Source organism: Sturnira hondurensis, unplaced genomic scaffold (genome assembly GCF_014824575.4).
Source record: "Sturnira hondurensis isolate 20B ecotype Veracruz unplaced genomic scaffold, ASM1482457v3 Scaffold0022017, whole genome shotgun sequence".
NCBI lineage: Eukaryota > Metazoa > Chordata > Mammalia > Chiroptera > Phyllostomidae > Sturnira > Sturnira hondurensis.
Window position 1 is genome coordinate 6,521,758 of NW_028094648.1, and position 6,000 is coordinate 6,527,757.

Consider the following 6,000-nt stretch of genomic DNA (forward strand, 5'->3'; position numbering starts at 1 on the left):
CTGGGGCCATGGAACCGAAGAGGAACATTTAATCTAGGCTCAACCAATCAGTATATGTACAATCATTTCCCACAATGGTTGGCTTGGTAATCTGTGTGTAACCTCAGAACATGCAATAAGAGCAAATCTCAGAACTTTGGCAGGAATTTCAAGAACACTGATCTTCTCTGATGTATAAATTAGAGAGTTGGATCTGCTGCAGTCATTTTGCAGAGAAGAGGGAATGACCTATTGTAACACGCAGATATAAACAGAATCCAGAAATGATGCTGGAGGCCTGGTCAAATTGCTCCTTTTCTGCCCCACTTCTAGACTTTAACCATTCATGGAGATGACATTTTGAACTCAGTTTTCTTTAAAGGTTTTTTTACATAAGGATTTTAATTATTTATTTCTAGAGAGAGAGGAAGGGAGGGAGAAGGAGAGGGAGAGAAACATCAATGGGTGGTTGCTTCTTGCACACTCCGCACCAGGGAACCTGGCCCATAACCCAGGCATGTGCCCTAACTGGGAATGGAAGCAGTGACCCTTTGGTTTGCAGGCTAGTGTTCTGTCCACTGAGTCACACCAGCCAGGGTATATTCAGGTTTTTTAAATTACACCTTAAAGCATAACAATTTATAGTTTATAAAAAACACCCTCCTTTTTTGTTTTTTCTAGAAGCATTGTGAAGGACTAGATTTTCTCAGAACAAACTCACATTGAGAAAAGTCGAGTTTGACAGTTGATGGCTATTAGTCAATGTCTCAGAAAGGATAAAATATGCATCGTTTGACCACAATCTTTCCTATCTTTAAGATATATTTTTATATCTACTGTTAGATAGTCTCAGAACAAAGAAATATTAAATGTTAATCTTTAAAAAATGACACATGGTTTAAAATTTTTACATGGTTTTTCAGTGAGTGATTAAAGTATCCTTCAGATATTAGAGAATAGAAGAGAAATAAAAGAGGTCACTATAATTGTGGTCAAAGGCAGGAAGGAAATACTGTATCTCAGGAGAAAGAAAATACAGAGAAGATGGAAGAAAACAGGAGGCAGGAATAACAGTCGGTTTTCTGGAGGGAGAAGTTCTTTAACTCTGACCTGAAGAGAGAGAGTACAGTAAAATTTCTATGACTGTACGATTTAATGTCATGTAGGTAAACATAAAGATAATAAATCATAAGATATCTTAAGGTTGAGCGAACAGAAAAATGAAAGACAGGTTCCATATAGATAAATATAATTCAAAGTAATTAATGAGGTTGTTTCTATGTTATTTTAATTATACTCTGGAAACAAAAGTGGGATTATAAAGGATTGTAGAACTCTTCCCCAATGACCTGAACCTAATCTGATTTGGTTAAATCCGAGTGAACTGCTCTGTTCAACATGACCATCAAAATGTTGTTTTGATCATTTTAGGAATGAGAACAGAAAGTAATCTCTGACCCTTTGGCAATGGCATTTATAAAAATGACATTTGACCTGTATATGATGGTAGGATCCTGAGATACCTTAAGTTTGTAAACTCATTTCAGCAGCCTGAAAAAAAAAACCCTCTACTCTTGGACTCTACTTATGGAATCCACATGTGAGCAACATTACATTCATGGGTTGATTGACATCACTGATAGGTAACCTGAGACTATCATCTAAAGGAGTTTTGATTTTGGATTCATTTGCCAAGTTACACCATTCCTAAGGCATCTCAAATCAGGCAGGACAGGATAGAACCACACGCTGATGTCACAGGGTGTAGATGGGTCCAGACTGGCCCTGATTTAGTCAACAGTCATGCTCTAATCATGAATGATCAGCTGTGGTACTAACAAGAATGGTCACCTGTGCATTTGACATACCCTTAAACAACAGGTCCTCAGGGCTGGCAGTGGGGGGGCAGGAGGGCTGCTGTGGAAGGGAAGTTACAGGGACCTAACAGACCGTGGGTAGACTGGGATTTCTGGTCCGACACTGGATCACATCTAAGGCGAGCAGCTCTGCGAGGACATTGGCAGGAAGCATCTCCTGTGGACAAACCCCTCACAGGCTAATCACCATGCTAATCCACGGAAAAGTACTCCATCCATTCCTCAGGGATGCACACATTGCCACCTCAGTGAGCCTCTTGTAGGTAATGTGAGCTGTTCCTTTGAATCTTGGAAAACAATAAACTCAAGCTTACCTTTTAGCCACTGAATTCTTAAGTTGCTGGCTGTCTGTGTAAGCCTAAGTGGGTGATTACTCATAAACCCTTTCCACTGCCCCAAAGTAGGGCTTTCCTTAGATGGCAAGGAGAGAGAAAAACTAGAAAAGAGAAATGATCTCAGCCTCTTCTTGTATTTTTACAAGGCTTTGTAGGTGTTCAAAACATGATCTAGCGTGATGGATTGTTTTGCGAAAAAAGCAGCTGGAAAGAAATACTGTCTTCATTCTCTAGATAAGAGAATTGAAGAAAGATAATTTATAGTATGCTGATTACAATGCAGCATAAAATACACAAGTAGTACTTTTTATTCTAGCATTTTGACCCACCCTGAGGGAAACAACATCAACATCAATAATAACAATGAACACTTCCTGAGTACTTATCATTCTTTACATATATTATCTCATGCAATCCTCCCAACAGCTCTATGCAATGAGCACTATAATTAGATCTACTGCACAGATGAAGACAACAAGTATTGGGTAAACCTGTTTCTCATTTCTCAACTATCATCCCGGGAGTAAGTGTTTGAAAGAGTAAACGAACTCTTTTTATAACTACGCAGCAATTCCTCATTATACTGTATAAAAACAGCTTTATTTTCTCATTAAGTTTATGTTTTTCCCCTTCTTATTTGTCTTCCTCTCCTTGTAGTGGAAATTTACTCATAGAAACAAGAGGAGTGTTAGATCTTTGTTGTTCCTCAGACATTTTGGAGCTATTTGAGCTTGAATGAGTATATCATTTCATTTCAGTTTCCTCTGACGTCTAGAGAACAGGAGTCATGTCCCTCTCTTTCGGTGAAATGTGAAGGTCAGCGAAGACATTATAAAGGAAAATGTTTTGTAAAATATTAAGTACTCTGTAACACTCGTATAAGTAGTATTTCTACTTTCAGATGGTCTTTTATCTTTGCCTCATTTCCTCCTTATTTTTCTGAGTGAAGACATTGCATTCTTTTACATGTTTGTCATACTTAATTGACTTCCAAATGTTGTAATTAACTACAGCAAAAAGGACAATAGCAAGACTTCTGATGTTCACTTAGAACTATTTTGTTCCTTCAGGCCTAAGTTATTTCCATGATAAGGAAGGTGTAGGTAATTGTCTGAACCTTCAGATTACCTCATAGTGCATCACATCTTCAAAGAGCACATGGACATCTTTAAACATACCAAGGGCAGAGCCATCCAGGTGATCTCCTAAGCTTAAAATTATCCACGCATCTCCTTAAATGCTTCATGTCACTAGGAACAACACGATATCTTGGATATTGAAGCCCCAAAGTGAACTTATTTGAGAGAATTTGTTCTTTAAAATTTTAGTTTCATATAAAAGTAACTCGGGTTTTAAGAAGAGATTGAAACATACCAGCCAATGAAGGTAGAAAAGAAATTTCAAAAGTATGGGTATAAAACACAGACATTCAGAAAGAAAATATTATAATAAAGTAGATATGAGAAAAAACACACCATAGGAAGGCCAGTGTGTCTGTGTTGGGAATGGGGTGAGCAGTAAGAGAGACAGAGAGAGCATTGGGACAAGTTGACATCTAAATTCCCCCAGACACTGGGCACCACCTCGATTCAATCACATGAGAAACCCAGTGTGATTATAACTGTTCAATCCAACTCTTCCCTGTACCAAGTTCAAAGAAGTATAGGAAAATGTTAACATTGCTGAGTAAGAAGGCCACTGGCTCCTAGTGAGAGTTCCAAAAGAGTAAAAAAACAGATTTTCATCATACCCATTCAGGAGCAGAAATTACTTGTTCCCTTTAAGACTTAAAGGTGAATCCCACTGTTTTGCCAAATTCATTTATTAAGTCAAGCAGGGTCAGAATGGCCATCATAAACAAATCAAAAAACAAGTGTTAGAGAGGATGTGGAGAAAAGGGAACCCTAGTGAACTGTTGGTGGGAATACAGACTGGTGCACCCACTGTGGAAAACAGTATGGAAAACTCAGAAAACTAAAAATGGAACTGCCTTTTGACCCAGCAAGTCAATTACTGGGATTATATCCTAACAGCCCTGAAACACCAATATGAAAGAACCTATGCACCCCAATGTTCATAGCAGCACAATTTACAATAGCCAAGTGCTGGAAGCGACCTAACATTTACATAATGAAATACTACACAGCAGAGACAGAGAAGGAGCTCCTACCCCTTGCAATAGCATTGATAGAACTGGAGAGCATTATTCTAAGTGAAATAAGGCAGGCAGCAAGGGACAAATACCACATGATCTCACCTTTAACTGAAATGTAATCAACAACAACAAAAAGCAAACAAAATATAACCAGAGACATTGAAATTAGGAACAAGCTAATAGCCAGAGGGGAGGAGAGAAAGGACAGTGGGCAGAAGGGTTTTCAGGAACTACTATAAAGGGTACATGGACAAAACCAAGGGGGAGGGTGGAAGCAAGGGAGGGAGGTGGGTTTGGCTGGGGTAAGCAGGGAGTGGTGGAGGGAAAATGCAGACAACTGTAATAGAATAACAATAAAATAATTTTAAAAAACACTTAAAGGTGAAGCCCAATATTTCAAATGTAATGAGTGTCTAGTTAAGTATGGCACTAAAGTAGAGCTACAGAGGCACAAAATAAAACAAAACTATAAAAGATACCAAAGAAATGTTTATATATAGACACACACACACACACACACATACCCCCAACACAAAACTTTAAAAATTAATCGTTTGATCGATCTACTGTTTTCTATGCTCTCCAGGGTCAGGAAGGAAGTGCTAGCCTTTTTCTTCTGACCTGGCTATGACAATCATCTATTGCTAAGTAACCAACGACCCCCAAACTTAGGGGTATAAAACAACCGTAGATGTTTGTCTTTTCTAACAAATGACAAACAAATGTGGCAGGAGGCTTCCGAGCCTCTCCAGGTGAGCATCCTCATGGGCTGTTTGAGCATCCTTCCAACATGGCAGCTGGATTCCACCAGTGAGGGATTCAAGAGAGTAAGGTGGCCGCTGTCCTGTCCTTTGTAACCCAGCTTCAGAAGTCACATGCTGTTACTTTCACAAATCCTATTGGTCACACAGGTCAGCTCTATTGAATGTGGGAGAGGACTACAGAAGAGCGCGAGTACCACTGAGGAGGCTTTGTTAGAGATCCTCTTGGAATTTGCTGTCACGCTGGTCAAACCACACTGAGTCTGATTCTGAGCCTCTAATGATAAAAAGACTATTTACCAAACAAAGCTGTTAGGAGTCAGATATAGCTTCTGTAAGGTCAGAAACTTGAAACTACCTTCATTCAGGAAAATGATTGATACATATGGTCATGTTTAGCTCACAAAAAAGTTTCAGGTGAAGATATCTTCACTTATTCGAAGGACTGTTACACAGAAGAAAGAGCAAACTTGCCCTGGCTGGTATGGCTCACTGGATTGAGCACCAAACTGCAAACTAAAGGGTTGCTGGTTCAATTCCCAGTCAGGGCACATTCCTGAGTTGCAGGCCAGGTCCCTGGTGGGGGCTGCATGAGAGGCAACCACACACTGATGTTTCTCTCCCTCTCTTCCTCTCTCCCTTCCCCTCTCTCTAAAAATAAGTAAATAAAACCTAAAAAAAAAGAGCAAACTTGTTTCATGTTTTCCCAGACATGGGAATGAGAGTGAACAGATGAAGATGTATTGGATAACTCTTGCAATACATCAGATAATATTCAAGGGCTTGGAATAAAACAAAAATAGCCAAGACACAGTCTCAGATCTTAATGAATCTTGTCTTTAGGAACTGTAGAAGAACCTAATAAAGTATGTTTGCATGTGTTCAATATGCTA